Source organism: Ovis aries, chromosome 8, assembly GCF_016772045.2.
Source record: "Ovis aries strain OAR_USU_Benz2616 breed Rambouillet chromosome 8, ARS-UI_Ramb_v3.0, whole genome shotgun sequence".
NCBI classification, from domain to species: domain Eukaryota; kingdom Metazoa; phylum Chordata; class Mammalia; order Artiodactyla; family Bovidae; genus Ovis; species Ovis aries.
Window position 1 is genome coordinate 998,411 of NC_056061.1, and position 21,235 is coordinate 1,019,645.

The 21,235-nt window shown below is 40.5% G+C and overlaps 1 pseudogene; it reads left to right on the forward strand.

The window, feature by feature from the left end:
* The first annotated feature begins 12,921 nt into the window (after positions 1 to 12,921).
* On the forward strand, positions 12,922 to 13,312 carry LOC101118029 (dolichyl-diphosphooligosaccharide--protein glycosyltransferase subunit DAD1-like; annotated as a pseudogene).
* Positions 13,313 to 21,235: the final 7,923 nt, after the last annotated feature.

Below are 21,235 nucleotides of genomic sequence, written 5' to 3' on the forward strand. Positions count from 1 at the left end.
CGATCCCATGGACTATACAGTCCGTGGAATTCTCCAGGCCAGAATACTGGAGCGGGTAGCCTTTCCCTTCTCTAGGGGATCTTCCCAATCCAGGGATCGAACCCAGGTCTCCAGCTTTGTAGGTGGATTCTTTACCAGCTGAGCCGCAATGCTATAAAAGCGATTTTATACCTTCTACTCTTTCGTATGATCATCAGATATTTTTGTCAGGATTAGTTAGTTTTATAACAATTTCCAAAAGCCACGACATAGCTTTTCATTCTAAAAGAAAATAAGTGAACGAAGGGCTCAGGAGAGGATTACACTGTTTCCTAATTTGAGAAAACTCCCAGGGGCAGTTCTGTTTACTAATACCTGGATTCCCCAGTTGCGGTAAATTTAGCATCCTTCGGGCCAGCTTGTGCTTGTTCTGCACTTCAGATGTCTGCTCCCAAACAGATGACACTCCCAAACAGATGTTCTGGCTCAGTGCTCTGACTCCCACCTAGCAGCTTTTGGCTGCCGCGCACTTATTTCTCAGCATGGGTTTCTCCAGGGACAGAAGAAGGCCAGATTCCAACACCTGGGAGGGTCTTTGAATGGCCTTAGCTCTTATTATTTTCTGCTTAATCACCATATAGTTTACTTTATTCGATTGCTGCTCCCCTTGCCCCACCTATTTCAGTGGCAAGAACCTGCCTCTTCCGCTACTACTCAGAATCACACATCATATGTCATTAGTCTTTAAATCCTCAGTGCACAATAGTAACTAATACAGAGTTGGTTCAATAAGCTAATAAAATTTCCAATGTTGCTGAGTGTGCCTTTCAGAAACCACCCAATTTTCTCAGAAGAAACCAAAAGATAGGACTTTTATTAGTTCATTATTTCCTTACTCACATATTCACTTTACCCAGTTTGCTTCTGGTCATCTTCATTAATGATGAGAACAGAAACCATAAATTCATCAATATGCAATCAGATCCCCAACCCATTTGACTTTAGAATGCTTTCTGTGTTTACAGGCAGATTCATGTTGAAAAGCTGGGAGACACTACCAGTGAATCAAGAGGTCTGGATGTCTTCCAATTTGGGAGTGTTAGGTAGTTAGAATAGGGACAAGGAGTCCAGAATGGCGGCGGCTGAAAGATAAGGAAGAGGAAAGCCCACGAAAATAGAACAAAGGAAGGTCCGAGGACCAGAGTGAGGACCTCAGGTAGAAGAAACGACGCTCCTGGCTAACCCAGTTTACATAGGGCAGGCCCAGGGGGGAAAGAAAAACATGAAAAGAGAAGCCGAAGGGCTCTCTCTCTCCCATGCGCTAGGGCACTCTTCTCTTCGCGTCTTTGGGTTGACATGCCCTCACTCCTTGAGGATGGATTTTCCTGTTATTATCTAAATAAAATAGAGCTGTATCCCGGAGCTGTAACACTGATTTGTCTAAGAGCTATAACACGGTCTTTCCAAGACCCAAGTGCTGTGACACGCCGAGGGCTTTAACGTCCATCAGCCGAGGGCTTTAATGTCTGTCACTCCAAATCTTTGTTGTGATGAGACAGAACCAAGGAGCATACATTCGCCTGACAGGAGGAATTGGGAATATCTCTAAATCTGTCTTCTATGTTTCTCTCCCTCTCTGTCTCCATCCTATGCATAAACATCTTGGTCTCATTCTGAAGCAAAGAATGAGCAGAAGTGCCCTCTCAGACTTACTGGAAAAGAGAGGCATTCACATGTCTGGGGTTAAAGGACCTCTTAGCATTGTACGATCAAAATAATTACACTCAAACCCCCTTAGACAAACAATGAGCACACTACATGCCCGGAGTATCTGGGAGATAAAGACAGATGTCAATTTTCAGACAAGGGATGCAAATCACGACCTACAGAAATAAGTTACATGTGATACACAGACAATTAAAGTTCTGGGCCTTCAGAGGTAGGATGTCATTTCATCTGGGGCCAGAGAGGACAGACCAATAGGTGGGGCAATTTTTACCTAAGCCTGCGGTTACAGAATTGTTGCAGAAACCAGTACTCGAGAAGCAAAGCACCGCACTCAGAGAGTTGGAGACCTCAGGTTTATTATGCTGGTGGGCCCAGAGGAGTTAACACTCCACGCTTTGAGCCCTGAACAAAAGGATTGCAGAGTTATTATAGGCAGACTGTAGTGGGCAACACTAGCTGTTAATAGGCTGGTGTAAAATAAAGGATTTCATGCTCGTGGAACAGCAGTCAAGATGGGGAGGGGGACGCCTGATCTGGACAGGCATGATGGAGCAGGTTTTTAGGGGCTGAGTGATTGCAAAGAGCAGGACAAGGGTGAGTGAGATCAACTCCAGTTCTTAGTACTGCAAGTCAACACTTTCTGAGACTATATGACTTGCATGATCAAGGGACAAGTTGAGTTACAGAGGCAGAAGGAGACAGAGGTTATGTAAAACTTTAACTTTTCCTCTTCAGAATGAACATACTGGTAGAGTGGGCTAAAAGCATTTCAAATCCGGGAGGCGGGGGGCGGGGGGGGGGGCGGGTTGGTGCTGAACACGGAGACAGAAGCAAAACATAGCCATCTGTGTCAAGCTAACAGGATGAATGTATGAAAACTGCCATCTAAGAGAGCAGGAGAGTACAGTGATTTTACAGTAGGTTTACTGTTGAATGAGCAAGGGCATGGTGTTATTAGACCACCAAAATGGAAGCAGCTTACAGGACAACTAGTCGGCTAGAGTCAGAAAAGGTGGTTAGAAACTACTTTCAATAAGAGAAAATACGTAGTAAGAAGTCTTGAATAGGGCGGCAAGCAGGGACAGCTTCCCTGTCCTGGGCCTGTGGACACCGACCTAGAGGGGCTTCATGTTTGGTGTGATGCTTTTCTGTTGCCGCCTTGAAATTCATAATTTTTTGTCAAGGGAGACTCTGTTTTCATGGTGCCCTGGTCCCTGCAGATTACTTATTGATTCTTTTGCTCAGCAATGGAAATTAATGAAGAGGCCAGTCACAGAGACACAAGGAAGGAAGAAGGGTCATGACTTTTGACCGGAGTGTAAAAACCCACAGGGTCATACACTGGAAGTCTAAGAGCACAGAGCGATGCTGGAAGAGTTGAGTCAGGCCCAGGGCTACTCAGAGCAAATGGTCTGTTTGGAACTATCAAAGGCCCGAGGCAGGCAATAGGGCAAGGAGTGCATGAGACAGTGGTGAAAAAAGTGACATGGTGGGCAAGAAGAAAGAAAGTGTATATTCCAGAAATCAGGACAGAATGAGGGCTTGAATTCCAGCAATGGGACAGGTGATCTGTGGATGAGAAGAAAGGGAGAGATTTGAGCCCCCAGAAGTGTTGACTCCATAGGGTAAGAGTGTCTGGAAGGCAGGAAGAAACTCTCCAGGTTAGTTATGGCAGGAGAGGCTGATTCAAGAGAGGATCTGGAATGGACTCTCCTCCAGGGAATGGAGGAGCCACTTCTCTCTCTAACTCTGTGCTTTTCAAAAGGGGTGAAGGTTTTTCTGGTCCTTAAAGCCACAGGAAAAACATATGTACATTCCTGAAGCATCGATTTTGTGCATAGATGTAGGGGAATTTTTACATTAAGACAAATACTACTGAATCATGAAGTTGCAGGAAACACTCACACACTTTTGAAACTTCAGAAACAGTTCTGTTCTTAGCCACTGGCTCATGCCACTGTCTACAGCTCACTAGGAACGTGTTCAGCGCTGACTGGCCAGGCTCTTAGCAGGAGGTCAGGAGCTTGAGCATCACCTGGAGAGTTCAGAAACATCTCCATTCCTGGGAACTGAATTAGTAGGATTTGTGTTCTTTTGAGCATTTCACAGGTGATAGATCCATGACTGTTCTAGGCCTGTCTCTTTTTCCTCCTTTCTTCATTTCTTCCTTCCCTCCCTCCTTCCCTCTCTCCATCCTTCTCCCCTCCCTCTCTTCCTTCTCTTCCCCTCCACGCTGCTCCCCCCCAATATGAAGGAATACAGCTCTGTTTGGAAACAATCCCAAATAGTGTTCAAAAAACAAAGGCCTTCAAGCTGAAGTGTAAGCTGTAGCTTTTAAATTAGGCCTGGGTCACTGAAAATATGCTTTTATTTCTGTGTATTTCCCCCTGTTATCTAAACATTTAACAAAACACTATTTAGAACATTCTATCCAAGGCCATCCCTGGAGGAGGGCATGGAAATCCACTCCAGTATTCTTGCTTGAAGGATTCCATGGACAGAGGAGCCTGGAAGGCTGCCATCCATGGGGTTGCAGAGAGCTGAACACAACTGAAGCAACTTAGCACATACGGGCACATCCAAGGCTATAATGCGTAGTCTTACAGGAAGAATCATACATGTCCTTGAGCCAGATCATTAAAGAGGAAGCAGAGTTCTCTGGGTGGGAATTAGAGAAGGTCTCTGCAGGAACCGCAAGAGGCTTTGGGCTGCAAAATCTGCCACTGTCTCTACTTAAGGTCCTCCGCTCACAGATAACCAGGGAGGGTTTGAGAGCATTTCATCTTATTGAATAAGCCAGTAGCTTTCCTTTTTAAACAATTTCCTCGGCTACAAAGACTTGCTGTGAAGCAGAGCCTCTGAGGAGGTGGAGGGTGTCAGGGATGAAGCAACACTTTAGTTGGAGGCTTATGTTGGCTGTTCAAGACAGCTGAGAAAGAGAAAAGTGACTGAGAAGAGCGGGATGTCAAACCTAGGCTACTGGGTTTACTGTGGTTTCACATAGAAACAGATAAGGAAATCTACCTTTGGTGAGAAATTATGAACACCTCGTTGTCAGCAGGGTGGCAGGGTTCAGGAAGAGTGATGCAAGATGCATTTGAGATGAAGTCCTGGAGCTCAGTAGGAAGAGCTGGCATGTGCTAGACTCACCCAGAGCCACAAGCTGTGTTTAACAGTTTGTACTTCTTTGTTCTTGTAATAGAAAAGGCATCAGATGATATATGTCTTCTTATGGGGAAAACTAATATCTCACAGAGGAGAAGGAGCTTGAAAGCTAGACCTATAAGAATTCTTGTTATTATATTTTGTTTCTATATGTGAGCTCCATTGATTTAAAAGATATTTCTTGCTCTTTTGTTTAAGGTGTTCATCTGAGCCTGACTGTGTGTGTGTGTGTGCATGCGATGACTGATTTATCAAAGTAACTGGGAAGAACAAGATCCAGTGTAGTTGTCATTATGAGTGTGTGTGTGTGTGCTCAGCTGCTCAGTCATGTCTGACTCTTTGCCACCCAATGAATGGTAGCCCTGCCAGGCTCCTCTGTCCATGGGTTTTTTCCAGGCAAGGATCCTCGAGGGGTTGCCATTTCCTCTTCCAGGGGATCTTCCTGACCCAAAAATCAACCCCCTCTCTCCTGCATCTCCTGCATTGGCAGAGGAATTCTTAACAATTGAGCCACTTGGGAAGCCAACTGTCGATGAATGATGAGTTGCCATTATACATTTTAGAAATAAATAAAAGAGATCAACTTCATTTGTGTCTAGTTTCAGAAACTCAAGCTGGCTTGAAAAGTGAAAGTGAAGTCGCTCAGTCCTGTCCGACTCTTTGTGACCCCATGGACTGTAGCCCACCAGGCTCCTCCATCCATGGGATTTTCTAGGCAAGAATATTGGACTGGGTTGCCATTTCCTTCTCCAGGGGATCTTCCTGACCCAGGGATCGAACTCGTGTCTTCTGCATTGCAGGCAGATGCTTTACCATCTGAGACACCAGGGAATCCCTAAGCTGGCTTAAGAATAGGTAAATTAGTCAGCGTATATGCAGTAGATACTTTAATTTGCGGCCAAACCAACATTTTTGTGCATCTTCCTTGCATGTTGATAATTTATGACTATAGACTTCTCAAAAAAATTAGAAATCTCCATCTCCTTTATAGCTAAGAGTAACCCTGTGTTCTGGTGGGAATCCCTGGGAACACTCTAAAAAAATCTCAAGAAGAAGAGAAGGATTGTGCACTTTTCCTCATGCATGTTCTTCATCTTGTGTGAAATTCAGATACAGCACTTTGCAGAGTCTCTTCAAACCTAAGAGGAGCCACAACCTTTTGTATCATTGTGGTAAATGCTTTAAAGAGGATTTAGAGAGGAGCTGGGCAGCTGGAGGGAACATGGATCCTTGATGTCATCTTTACTTCAGCCCTGAACTTCTTGTAGGCTGATAAAAAAAAAAAGGAAGCCACTATTGATTGAGGTTTTCATTCTTTGTAGTGGAGTGGGTGATTTCTGGCTAATGTGCAGGGTGCCTCAGAGAGCAAGTGCTGTGACCCATTCTCAAGAAAAACCGGAGTACAGACGAAGCCGAGACTCTCCATTTCCACTTTTATTTCCATTTTGGCTTCATTCTTTACTTGCAACAGCGTAGATTCTATGGTGAAGCATGGCAGCTCCTAGCTCCCAGCTTTACGTCTCCAGCTCCTGCCACCAGGCCCTTACCTCAAATTCTGGAGAATGGTGCCCTTGTCTTGGCTTATGTCAGATTTCACTTCTGTATCAGTCAGCTTTAGCTAGAGGACTGAAACCTTTCAAGAACTTGCCAGTTCCCAGATAAAGCATATAGATGGAGACAGTGCCAGGGGAGCTGAAAGAGGCATTGGCAGTGGGGCATTCTGGGAACATAAGTCGATAGCTCTCTGTTACAGTCTGAATTAGTAACAGGAGCAACCTATGTTATGTGTCTAATTGCCCACTGTGAGCTACATATTTTATGTGGTTAAGGGTAAGAGCAGTTGTTTCATCTTTTTATTATTTTTAATTTTTGTGGCTTATTTTTTAATACCCAGGCTTAACAAGTTTGAGCAAAATAGGAGATATCAGATTGCCATGACATAATATGTTTTGGTAACTTCAGAAAGCAGAAAAGCCTGGGGTCTTTTCAACCCATGTGGTTCTTCTGAATATAGGAGTCCAATTTGCAAGTTAGCAAATTTTGCACTGCCTTCCCCTAAGAACTGTAATAAACCTCACCAGCATTTCACATTTATAACTGGTAACAGAAGTTTCTATCTTTCCTTTTAGTGATTTCACTGCTTACTGTTTAAGCTATATAGCAATGGCTCTTTAATTGCTTGTGAATATAGTAAATATTAGAAATGTTCTTATGAAATTGGAAATACCTATGCTTCAAGATTTATATTCACTCACTATCTATGTAAAATTCTCCACTGCTGTAGTTTCTCTTTTTCTTTTTACTGTGGATACTGTATCAGTTCAGTTCAGTTGCTCAGTCGTGTCCGACTCTTTGCAACCCCATGAATTGCAGCACGCCAGGCCTCCCTGTTCATCACCAACTCCCCGAGTTCACTCAGACTCACATCCATCGAGTCAGGGATCCTATCCAGCCATCTCATCCTCGGTCGACCCCTTCTCCTCCTGCCCCCAATCCCTCCCAGCATCAGAGTCTTTTCCAATGAGTCAACTCTTCCCATGAAGTGGCCAAAGTACTGGAGCTTCAGCTTTAGCATCATTCCTTCCAAAGAAATCCCAGGGCTGATCTCCTTTTGAATGGTCTGGTTGGATCTCCTTGCAGTCCAAGAGACTCTCAGGAGTCTTCTCCAACACCACAGTTCAAAAGCATCAATTCTTCAGTGCTTAGCTTTCTTCATAGTCCAACTCTCAACATCCATACATGACCACAGGAAAAACCATAGCCTTGGCTAGACGGACCTTAGTCAGCAACGTAATGTCTCTGCTTTTGACTATGTTATCTAGGTTGGTCATAACTTTTCTTCTAAGGAGTAAGCGTCTTTTAATTTCATGGCTGCAGTCACCATCTGCAGTGATTTTGGAGCCCCAAAAAATAAAGTCTGTTTCCACTGTTTCCCCATCTATTTGCCATGAAGTGATGGGACTGGATGCCATACTGTATAAATAATATTTAAAATAAGAAAAATGTTTCCCTTTGTTACATATGTTTGCCACATTATTACTCTGTCTACTGATATTAGTGTTGTTTTAGCAATGTCCTTTGAGGTGTGACATATTCTTGTTGGAATCTGACTTGTGGCAGATTATACTTTCTAAAAAGTGCCACAGCAATGAATATGGCCCATTCTGTACTCTTCTTACAATGTCGCATGCCCTTCCCTAGCCCAATTTTGGGATGGTGAACACTTTCTTTGAATATGGGTGTTTTTAAAATGTATTTTTAGCTTATTTATTTGTTCATTTTTTATTGACGTATAGTTGATTTACAATATTTTATCAGTTTCAGGTGTACAACCTAGGATTTAGTATTTTATAGATTATGTACCATTTAAAGTTACTACACAATAATAGCTATATTTTCCTAGGCTATACAATATAACTTTGCTGCTTTTCTGTTTTATACATAGTAATTTGCATCTCTTAATCCCACATGTGGGTGGGTTTTTTAAATACCTGGACCAATAGAATATGGCAGAAAGGATACCACGTGACTTCTGAGACTAGAGCATAAGGTGTCCTATGGCTTCTCCCTTGCTCTCTCTCCTGGGATGTTTCCTTTGGGACTTTGATACCATGGTGTGAGGAGCAACATAGGGAGGCTGCATGCAGCTGCTGCAGGCTGTGGCTGCAATGTTAATTCCCAGGTGACGGCCAACATTTACTGTCAAACACAGGAGTCAACAAGTCTTTATGTCATTTCAGAACCCAGCCTTTCAAGTCCTCTTGTTGAGGCCCTAGGTTATTTTATGCTATTAATGTTCAGGGTAATTTTTTTTCACACAATCATAGAAATGGAACAAAATCCACTTTGTTTCTGAAAGACATTTAAGAGTAAAAACATTAAAAATCAATGAAGGTCTTTCTAATAATGCTACACTCTATATAACATAGGAATCTTTCTTTAAAGATTCAAGTAGCTATTCCAGGGGGGTGTTTATATATATCACTGACTTTGGAATACCATGCGCTTACTAACTGTTAAACTGTATCGACAAAAGTTATCTTCGGATGGTCATTTCCCACTGATCTGAAACAGTAGAACTCAAACAATTTAGAAAAAAAAAATATTTAGGAGAAAGAAGACTCAAGGAGATGTTCCTGTGATGAAATATTGGAAAGGATGACAGATAGAAGCAGGGTTATACCCATCTCTAACATGGTTTGAAAGAAACTGCAGACTTATCTGGCCTAGTTTTATTTAGAGAATAGACATATACATTGGAATGGTTTCTGAAGTCTTGTATTACTTCCTGGCTTTGGAAAGTCCTCAATTTACCATTTACTTATGAAGAGAAAATTATACTTTAAAGAGCTAATGGCTAAATATCAATTTTGATTAACACTCATGAACAGAAATTTACAATCTTGCATGTAGAAGTTTAATCTCCTACATGTGAAATAGAGCTCTAAATTATGGCTACTCAGTATCTTGAGAGAGTTCTTTAGATGCCTAATTTTAGATTTTCTAAAATGTATAAAATTTTGAATTTTACTTATATGGGATTTAGTTTGCTTTCTGAAGAATTTCTTAATTATCAATGTTTGCTAGATATAACAGCTTTGTATCCCTGAGATTGAAGCACATTTTTTCTTTTGCATTCTTGGCCAACCATGTTTTTTGGTTTAGGCTGTGTTCATATTAAGCTTTATAACTTCAAATATTTTTTGTTACATGGTCAATTCTTTATCACCCTTGGAACTCTGATAAACATAAGGAATCCAAGCAAGCAATTTTACAGTAGCATTATATTTAGCCAGAAATTGCAAGCACCACCAACTAGAAGCTCCAATTTCTGGAACAAATTCCTACACTGAGAGCAAGATTTTTTTCAGGTATTTCTTGGTCTTTTATTAACTTGGTCTTCCAATTTCCTGGAGTATAGAGGAGATGAAGATAGGCCAATTACTTTCTTATCTTTACTGTACTCTGCTCTCAGAGAGGGCCATTCTGCCTAATATCTGATCATAGAAATGCAGTCTTCCTCAGTTATTGATGGCTAGCAGTCTTCTTGATATGGCTTCTCTGAATAGGATTGGATTCTACAACATTCATTTGTGCTGAGTGGATGGCCTCATATCAGAGCAGATAAGTATGGATCATTATTGGAATCAGACATCCTCTCCTCAGAGAACAACTTTAGAGTGGAAAAAAAATATATAGAAGAGCATATCAAGGATCTATCTAGAAAATATTTGGGTAATTATTAGGACTCTTTTCCAAGCACTCTCATGCTGACTGCTAAGAGGATGTTTGTTCTGCATGGTGGAGGGTGGAAAAGAGCCAGGATTTTTAGGTTAACCTCTCTGCGGTTTATGACTTTCCTCAGTAAACCCTGCCCTCATTCCCCTGATAGCAAGATTTACAGGCGCTCCACAATTTACCTAACACTCATTTATGTATAAACTATGTGCATATAGTTTCTTGATAACTTCAATACTCAGCTTTTCTAACTGCCCATTAGTCACTGGATGCTCAAGTTGGAAGTATAGAGAATCGTACAGGTAAGATGTTGAAAACCTTTTCTTAATGCTTTCAAAACAGAAACAAACACATATGGTAGGCAATCAATGGAAAAGAAAAAAATATCTTTTAGGAAAACAATTCTATAGATAAGAACAAATTCCTCTCTTTGTGAACTTGCTTCAGTTCCAGTGACTCAATCAGACCTGTTTTTTTTTTTTTTTTCCCCCTTCCTTTTATCCTTTAACAGACTGAATTGACATTCTCCCTGGTACTCAGTATGTCCCACAGGGAACTCATTTATTCCCCTTCTGAAAAACTGAAACTCCCTCCTATATTTCCTGTCTCAGTTATGACCCAACTGAATATTCAAATGTCCAAGCCAGGGAGGTAAGGATAATTCTAGACCCCTCCTCTTTCTCAGCCATCAGTATAGTTTCTTTCCTGCTGGTCTGTCTCTGTAGTCATCTCTCAAATCCTCCTCCTTCTTGTCTGTCTGCTGCTACCCCACCTCTGATCTGATGCCTCTAGTCAGTCCACCTATAGTCCAGCCATAGTCTCTCTGCTCTGATCATGCTGTCTTAGGTATGTCTCCACTAGGAAATCAGAGGATCTATATAAAATGCAAACCCAATCCTGTCAGGATCAATTAAAAGCTTTCCATAACCTATAAGATGAAATAGAATCCACGCACATGGCATGCAGGAGCCTCTATAACTTTCAGCCTCTTCTTTGGTTTTTCTTCTTTTTCACCTGGTACCCAACATGGATGGGCTTCCCAGGTGGCTCTGTGGTGAAAAACCCACCTGCAAATGCAGGAGATGCAGGAGACACGGGCTCAATCCCTGGGTCGGGAAGATCCTTTGAAGAAGGAAATGTTGCCCAACTCTAGTATTCTTGTCTGGGAAATTTCATGGACAGAGGAACCTGGTGGGGTCACAGAAGAGTTGGACACGATTCAGTGACTAACAACCCAACATGGGTGCTAAACTTCGTGTGGTTTCCCCAAATACATGAGCTCTCTGTCTGTGCATTTGTGTGCAAGACCACTTCTATTGAAGAAGCCTTGTCCACTCCGTACCTCGCAGCTCAGGCAGCCCCTGTCCAGGAGAGCGTTTCTTTGTCTTCAGCAAAGCTGTTTCTAAATTGTGGACCTACACACCATCCCGCCCACTTCTCTCGGAGCACTCACTTCATTATCCTGCTGTCTTTTGTTTAGATGTTGGTCCTTCCAATTAGGAGTGTTTTAAAGTTTTGGAGCCATGGGAATTTTGTCTTTGAACCCCCCAGCTCCTGGAACAAATACTACACAATCAATAACTATTTGTTAACCTGACATAAACTGAATTACAGGGGACAAACACTCTGGTTTGAATAATCACAAGGTCCTTAACCAAACTCATTTCCCCAAACCTAATTGCTAGAATCTAACCACTCAATAAATACTTGTTTTATCTAACTAAATGGACATATTTGATTCACTGTTTCTTAAAGGCAAAAAAGTGAATTATACTTGTAATGAGGCATTTTTAGTGGTTGGGCTGGGATCTTCGAAAATGAAAGGAAAAACTTCTTGTTCCTAACGGCCTTTACTACCCATTTGCATTAGTTTCCTATTGTTATAACAAATCACCCTATACTTAGTGAATTAAAAAATACAAATGTATCATATAGTTCTGGAGGTTAGAAGTCTGAAATGGAACAGCAGGCTCTGCTCCTTTTGCAGGCTCTAGGGGAGAATTGTTTCCTTGTCTGTCCCAGTTTCTAGCAGCTGCCTAATTCCTCGATCTGTTGCCAAGGAGCTGCATCATCACATCTTCTCTGACTCTGCTCCAACCTCCTTTTCTCTAATAAGGACCCCTGGATAATTGACAATGCTATCAACAAGGAAGAATGGTTAGACAAATTGATATAGTTCCTTTGGAAACCAGTTCAGCAGTACCTTATAACGCTGAAAATGTACACACCTGATGGCCCATAAATTCTTTTCCCAGAGTATATTCCCTAGAGATGCTATTGTATGTTTCTGCCAGTGGTCACATATGAGACCATTCAGGTTAGCATTGCTCCTCAGAGTGAAATCTAGGACACAATTCAATGTCCATCAATTGAAGAGGTGAAAAACAAATTGCTGTATATACATAGAACAGAATGGGCCTCCCAGGTGGCACTAGAGATAAAGAACATGCTTGCCAATGCCGGAGACATAAGAGACATGGGTTCAATCCCTGGGTCAGGAAGATCCCCTGGAGAAGGGCATGGTAACCACTCCACTATCCTCACCTGGAGAATCCCATGGACAGAGGAGCCTGTCAGGCTACCATCCATAGGGTTGCACAGAGTGGGACATGACTGAGTTACTAATCGTGCACACACAACAGGATGGCTTGCAGCAGTGAAAATGAATTAACTGTAATTACACACACCAACACGTTTGTCAAAATAAAGCAACACCAAGCAAAAAATGTGACAGGTGAATGCATGTGAAATGACACCATTTATGTAAATGACAAAATGAGTAAAATTAAATAATAGCAAACGTAGTTGCGTATGTTAGGTCCGCTAGAAGCTTGGAGTGCGTGGGCTGGAATATTGAGGGTGCAGTCGTGTCGGTCAGTGCCCTCGGTCACCTCGCAGGTCTTAGAGGAGTCCTCGCGTTCTCTTCCTCTGTGTCTCAAGCGCTTGGATGCATATCTCCCTAAACACTGCTGACCAGGGCACTGCAGTTTGGGTATTGTGTCCTCATGGGGACCTTCCCCTTCAGTTCTTTCCTCTTGGGCTTCATCTCTTGTGTGGGGAGCTTCATTTTAGCGGTTAATCTGAGAATACAGACCAACCCACAGAGCAAAATGAATTTCCTGGGTATCTCGCTGGAGGGAGGCTTTGTGATTTTCTCTTTGCCAGCATCATTCTGCACCTTGTCATGAATTTCATTGCCTAAATCATTCCCATTTACTTAATGGAGGAGTAGGAGACCAGAAGAATGTTCACTTTTTGATTTCCCCTGGATAAGAGCTCTTGAGGTTGCAGTTTGTTGGACACACGGATTTTCTTCAGATTTATACTTGCTACCAACTCAGATTTGGGATGCGGTGGATAGCCTTGAGAAGTTCCCCAGCTACCCTGTCAGAACAGCTTTGTAATGAGCGTTTGTTAGCACAGCCTCTGCCTTCCATGAAGTATAACCTTTTCTGCCTTCCAAATAAACTCCCTGTCATTCCTAAGGGCTTCCCTGATAGCTCAGTTGGCAAAGCATCCGCCTGCAATGCAGGAGACCCCGGTTTGATTTCTGGGTTGGGAAGATCCGCTGGAGATGGGATAGGCTGTGTGGAAGACCTGGGTTCAATTAGGAAGATCTCCCGGAGAAAGGAAAGTCTACCCACTCCAGTATTCTGGCCTGGAGAATTCCAGGGACTATACAGTCATTCCTAAAGAAAAAAGAAAACCTAAAACAAAACAAAACAAAACACCTAAAAAAGTAAAAAAAACACAAAACCTCCAAACCCCAAACAACCATAGGTATGTGTGTATCATGAATGGTAAACTTTTTTAAAAGGAAAGAAAAAATTGAGCTAGTAGCTTACCAGTGATGGAGAAAAAGGGATCTCATCATAGAAGGAACTGGAGACTTCATGTCTACTGTTACTACTGCTGCTGCTGCTGTTAAGTCGCTTCAGTCGTGTCTGACTCTGTGCGACCCCATAGACGGCAGCCCACCACGCTCCTCTGTCCCTGGGATTCTCCAGGCAAGAATACAGGAGTGGGTTGCCTTTTCCTTCTCCACACGTCTATGCTGGTGATATTCTATTTCACACATAGTGAGGGAGGTACATGGGTGCTTATTTTTTTAATATGATTGTTTAAATGAATATAAATGCATGTATGATTATGCACGGGATAGTGTTGGTGTGTTGGTCACTCATTCATGCCCAACTCTTTGTGACCCCATGGACTCTCATCCGCCAGGCTCCTCTGTTCATGGAATTCTCCAGGCAAGAATACTGAAGTGGGTAACCATTCCCTTCTCCAGTGGATCTTCCAAACTCGGGGATCAAACCCAGGTCTCCTGCATTGGAGGCAGATTCTCTTCCATCTGAGCCACCAGGGAAGCCCATTTAATAATAAAAAATGTTTTTTTTTGTTGTTGTTGTTGTTGTTGTTAAGAAAGAGTGCTGGTAAAAATCCCTAGGAACCCAGGGCAAATGTTTGAGCTTGAATTTCCTCATCTATATAGATAGAATTTATAATAGACAATCTTGAAGGAGTCTTAACTCAAGTTCTTGGTTGTTGTGAGATATCTACCCTTTTTAACTTGGCTGTGATGTTTTTGAAAGATAGAAGAATAAGATTCCTTTTGGGAAAAATACATTTTATTCTGAAGATCATAGATGAATCCAATGAATTTGACGGCCTCCCAGCAGTTCATCATCTTTGGACTTGTCTCATTTATTCATATCATACTCAGTATTTCCATATTGGGCCATAAGTCATTTACCATGACTTGACATTTTCTCATCTCCCTGTGGCCCAAGAGGAATGTTAAGTATCTATGCTTATTCTGACATGAATTTATGCCAGGTCTCAGGGAGGTGGATTGAGGATGATGGACATATGAAAGTGGCTAAAGTCTTTTGGGTGATTTACTTCTGCCATTAGTGGTATTGTGGAAGGAATTAATATAATTAATAAAAGGAATTAAAAATTTAAAAGGCCAGAGGCAGAGTGTTGCCAACACATTGAAGGGTTTTTTGCTTTACTGGCAAATTAATTCCTGGCACCAACAAGTCACAAGGCTTTGTTTATGCATGATATCTGAAGACAAAGTCTACTTTATAAAATGGTTTAACATGCTACTTGTTTTCTTTTTCATAAAATAATATTGGACTCTAGCTGAAAAATTAATTTTGGATGCTATTATTTATAGTTAGGAAAATATTTGATGCTGTGAATTCAGGAAACAAAAAATTATTTCGCTTAACATGCTTCCACGTTAAAAACACAATTTAAAAGTGTTAACTGCGTGTTTATGAAATGCAATGTATAAGACAACCCATATACTTATTTATCTCTAAAATCTTAAATATATATGAAGTACTCTTAGCTAAGTAATGGAAAGTTGGGAATATAATTTAGGTTCCTTGGCAATAAGTAAATAATGTAATAATTAAAAAAAAACTTGACCTCCATTTTATAGATCTTCCTGTCAAGCTACTAAGCCAGTCTCTCTATTATGGAATCCTTTCAATTATCAAAATAACATCTCACATTTAAAAAAAATGAAATAATATTGCAGACAGGCTATATACCAGTTGAACTGTGACCATTCTGTTCTAATTTTCCCCGTAAACCAAAAGAATCAAGTGTCATGGTAACATCTGTGGCCTGAATATAAATTTGACAAAAATCAACTTTAATGACTTTTCCCACTCTAAAATAATGTCTGATTTCAATCTGGGGTTAAAACAAATCTAGAGTGTCAAAGTAATATATGCCTCATATTTCTGACCTTTTAGTGTTTTCCCATTAAACAGTTTCACTGGAGTCTAAGTTAAGCATTTAAAAAAATTGGTTTATGATGATGCTTTGTTTTCCTGTGATCTCAAGTGTTCTTTATGTCAAAGACTGAGAATCCTGAGGGCTTTACGACAACATTTTAGTTTTACAGATGCAGGAAAAGGGTTCTCCATTTCATATGGTCTAACTTAATAGGAAATGGAAAAGATTGCTCCATAAGGGGCTCAAAGGTAGTGCTAACCTCCATGTGTATATTCTGGGCAGGTTGTTGATAGGAGTAGGGCACAGCCTGTACAGCTGACTATATGTGTACATGTGTGTATATAACATGATGCTTACTATATTTTTTGGTTAAATTCTCTACATCTGAGGGAGATTGTATCCACAATCTCTTTCTGCTTATTGCTAAAGCTGCACTCTGAGACCTCTGTGATTTCTGATCCCTAGCATCAATAGAAAATGCATGTCTTTTGATTCTATTTCTCCTGATTGTTTGTAGTCAACATTGGTTGACCATCTCAAATAGCTGCAGGATTCAGCTACATCACTTGATTACATACAATAATGTTCTGCTGAGTGGCTGCAAGCTTTGTTTCAGCACCAGCAGCACTCCACAAGTCTGGTTTTGTTCCTTGGGTACAATTTTTGTCTTGCTATTTATTGTTGATGTGGTTTCTAGGTGACTCCAGTGAAAATATCCAGGAAGTTTTGCATGATATTGTTGACAGCTCCAAGCCTAACAGCTACTAATTAGGATAGATGTCTGACTTTATCGGGTGCCAGATGATTTTGTTGTGGTTTAGTATTCCACTGACTGGATGGTATTGTGCTATTCATAACAAACACACAATTGGTCTCTGCCGTTGGAGGAACTAATGCCATCTACTTCACAGATCTTAAAAGCATGCAGGATCACTCTCAGAATGTCTGGAAAGACTATGAAATTCTCCTTAGCACTCAGTTTTTGAATCATTTTTCTTCTTTTTTCCTCCTCAGAGGCCCATACCCTAATCTTACACCATTCATTTATACTTATATTTCTTATACTAAGAAGAATAATGCTTCCCAAACAAGGTAATTCACTGAAATGGACTGAATTTTAACAGTGATCTTATCTCAAACAAATAGGGATAAATTGTAATATTTGAATTTAAAATGTTAATGCTAGAGGAATAATTTTATACAATGGAGTCTGATCTTTATTATTTGCTAGTAGCCCATGTGGCTATTGACCTTGAGATGGTTTTCTAATAAAAAGATTAACATAATGTGAATTTCATATTATGTAAATAAAAAGATGTTAATCTTTTTATTAGAGAATCATCTCAAGGTCAATAGCCACATGGGCTACTAGCAAATAATAAAGATCAGACTCCACTGTATAAAATTGTTCCTCTCCACTCCAGTACTCTTGCCTGGCAAATCCCATGGATGGAGGAGCCTGGAAGGCTGCAGTCCATGGGGTCGCTAGGAGTCGGACACGGCTGAGTGACTTCACTTTCACTTTTCACTTTCATGCATTGGAGAAGGAAATGGCAACCCACTCCAGTGTTCTTGCCTGCAGAATCCCAGGGACTGGGGAGCCTGGTCGGCTGCCGTCTATGGGGTCGCACAGAGTCGGACACGACTGAAGTGACTTAGCAGCAATAGCAGCAGCAGCATTATGTTAACTTGTTAATATCTTCTAAGTAATTCCTGTTAGAACAATTCCTTTTACTGAGAGTAGAGGAGGTTATCAGCCAAACCATCTATGCATTACAAATCACACTTGTGTAACTAAGTAGATTAATAGCAAAAGAAGTTATAGCATCTGACTTGGGGTCAAGCACTATTTTTTCCAGCTTCATGGAGTTGTAATTTGTATATAATGTTGTGTAAGTTTAAGGTGAACAATGTGATGATTTGATACACCTATATATGGTGAAATGATTAAGGTATGCTTTTGAATATTGGTACCTTTTGGGCATATAAGGCATGCATATCTCAGGAAAGAATATATGAGTTTTTTAATTTACTTGAATATTTTAAATATCATATGGTATTAGTTATCAATTCTTATATAACAAATTACCCAAAAACGTAGTGACTTAAAACAACAAACACTTATTAAAACACAGTTTTTGTGAGTCAGAGATATGAGAGCAGTTTAGCTGAGGTTCTAATGCAGCATTTCTCATGAGTCTGCAGCTCAGCTGTCAGCCGGGGCCACGTCATCTGAAGAACAGACCTCTAGTAATCAGTCAGTATCATTTGACTGTTATTGGAGGGTCCACTTCTAAGACTTCTCATCACATAACTTTTTGTAGGAAGCCTTTGTTCCTTGCCTCGTTTATGTGTGTGTGTGTGCTTAGCTACTCAGTCATGTCCAACTGTTTGTAACCCCATGGGCTGTAGCCCACGATGTCTCTGCTGATGGAATTTTCCAGGCAACAATACTGGAGTGGGCTGCCATTTTCTACTCCAAAGGATTTTCCTGATCCAGGGATTAAACCCACGTCTCTTGCATCCCCTGCATTACCAGGCAGATTCTTTACCACTGGGCCATCTGAGAAGTCCCCTTTCCTCATGGGATTCTTGAAAGTCCTTAAAGCATGACAGCTGGCTTTTCTCAGAGCAAGGGGTCCAAGAGAAAGAACAAGGAGGATCCTCAGTGCCTTTTATGGCCTAGTTGCTGTGCATCAATTCTGCCATATTCTATTTCTTAGACATCAATCAGTAAATTTAGCCCATATGCGAGAGAGGGGGATGAAGTTTCAGCTCTTACAGAGAGGAATACAAAAGAATTTGTGGATGCATTTTAAAACCACCACACAAATTGAAAAAGCAAGAAGAAGGTTCTGGATAAATGACCCCGCATAAGTGGGCCACTAAGGATTAACTTTGAGAGATTTCTTTCTCTATTTCTCCTATTACCTGGGAAATAGCTTCTCTTGACTTCTGGAGTGATTGATCTGTTTCTGATTGCTACAGATCTATTCTTAATAAAGTCTAAACTAATTTTTAGGTTAAGTGAACCTACAGAAGCTATATGTTTATTCTTCTGTCCTCCTAGGGCATCATATGGCCCTCCTGTTGGGCCAGAATTCCAGCAGAGGGTTCAAAACTGAGAATAATGGATTTTAACTGGTCTCCTGTTCTGAAGCCAGGACTGATATTTCCATAGGATTTGCTAACGGGGTAACTAAAAATGTTCATATGACCTTAACCCATGTTACATGATACGATAAAAGTAGAGCAGAGGGGTCTTATGGAGATGCTTTGAAAAGGGTTGTTGGTTCTGCCAGGGGGGAGCTGTTTTTTTTCTGGTACAAGTGAAAGACCAAGCCATAACCCTGCTTCCAGCTGCCATGAAATTACAAATCAGGTTTCAGTGCGGGTGGAGAGGAGAAGGTTAAAAATTGGGTGAGATTGAATGGAAAAGGAAACCGTTCTAACGCTTGAAAGTAATCAGAAAGCTATGGAAGCTGCCTGAGATATGGCCAAGGGGTGGGGAAGGAAAATATGACAGAGTAGGTTTGAAGATAGCTGTGTTTCCTACTTCTACTCTTCAGTCCATTCAATGAATTAGTTGCACAAGAACTTGTTGAGCACAATATTTTATTTTATTTTTTATTTTTTTTATTTTTATTTTTTAACACTGGGAGTCATATTTATTTTATTTTATTTATTTTATTTTATTTTATTTTATTTTATTTTTTAATTTTAGTTTTTTTATTTTTTAAATTTTAAAATCTTTAATTCTTACATGCATCTTGTGGCATGTTGGATGCCTTCCCAGATGTTCATCAAATGATGATAAGTGGGAACAATGTATCTCTATTCCCACTGAATAATCAGCCTGTGAAGTATGTGGGATGAAATGGTAAATCAAGAGACTCATGCAAAGTAATACTGCGGGGCAACCCAGCTATGGGACCAGAGGGAGGAGGACCAGAATGATGTTGAGAGGTTGCACATGTACTGGAGTGTATTTGTCTCACCAGTCAGAAGTGAATAGATCTGAGCAGACATGGCAATAAATGGTGACAAAGAAATAGGCAACACCTTGAATACTCTTCTAGACACTATAGCTCTAATAATCGCACTGTGGTTACCTCTGACTTGTCTTAGAATTATTTAGAATCTTTCAATCCCTTCAGTTCTATTACCATAAACTGCTAGTATTTGAAAGTGTACTTGGAACCACAGCGGTAGATAAAAAAGGTCAAATAATGTCCAAAGTCAAGTGATGTCCAAAAGGTAAGTACAGTTATAAACGATGATGATGATAATAAATGCTGAACTGCTAGAGGTTTTTTAAGTATATTAAATCATTTACTTGGCTACACTTGCCTTGTCATAATATTGGCAAGGATTTTTCTCAAAATTTTAATATATTTAATTTTATTTAATACTTGTTCTGTGCCCTGTGTGTGTTCAGTCACTCAGTCATGTCCAACTCTGTGATCCCATGGACTGTAGCCCACAAGCTTACTCTGTCCATGGAACTGTCCAGGCAAGAATTCTGGATCGGGTTGCCATTTCCTACTTCAGAGGATCATCTTGACCCAGGAATCATACTTGTGTCTCTTTCATCTCCTGCAGTGGCAGCAGATTCTTTATCACTGAGCCACATGGGAAGCCCTCTATGCCACAAGTATACTATTTAAATCCTGTTTTCACCACTTTTCAGAAGTAATATGTGATGTTTCTAACTTTTTGAAAAGCCAGATTTGTTTTCAGCCTTCAGAATTCCTATTGGTGACACAAATTGCAATGCAAACTACAACTAAAAACTGTTACTGTTTTAAGCTTTTTTTAAAAAAAAGGTTCTATATAGGCTCATTCCACAGGAAATGATAGAGTACTTATTTCCCCCTGCTTAGTATAGTTTTGCATGATGAGCCTCCTTTGAGTATACGAGACTTTTCACCCACAAGAGGTGTTTAATTTGTGGTTTTGTGATTCATCTTTTTCAATTAAACAAACTGTAATATCGGTATTAAATTTGCTCTTAAGTGATAGGATTTTTGTTACCATATGTGGTAGTTTACTGTGCACACTGGCTAGTTACAACAGATTTTAAACTTACTAACATTGAATGCAAACCCCCTATGGTGTAATAATAAAAAAGAAACTCTGATTACTAAAAAAAAAAAAACAACAAAAAAACCCTGAAATATCTTTTCTGGATTTCTTTGAAACAGTTTCTATGGAGAAACACCTCACAGATACTAAAGAAGTATGTTTTTTGTTCAATTCAAGAAGTTATTTTTAAACAAGTGACTACATGCCACATTATTAGAGAAGGTTGTTATTAAAAATACGGAATCTCAGAATAGATATAATATCTACAGAATAGATAATTTAC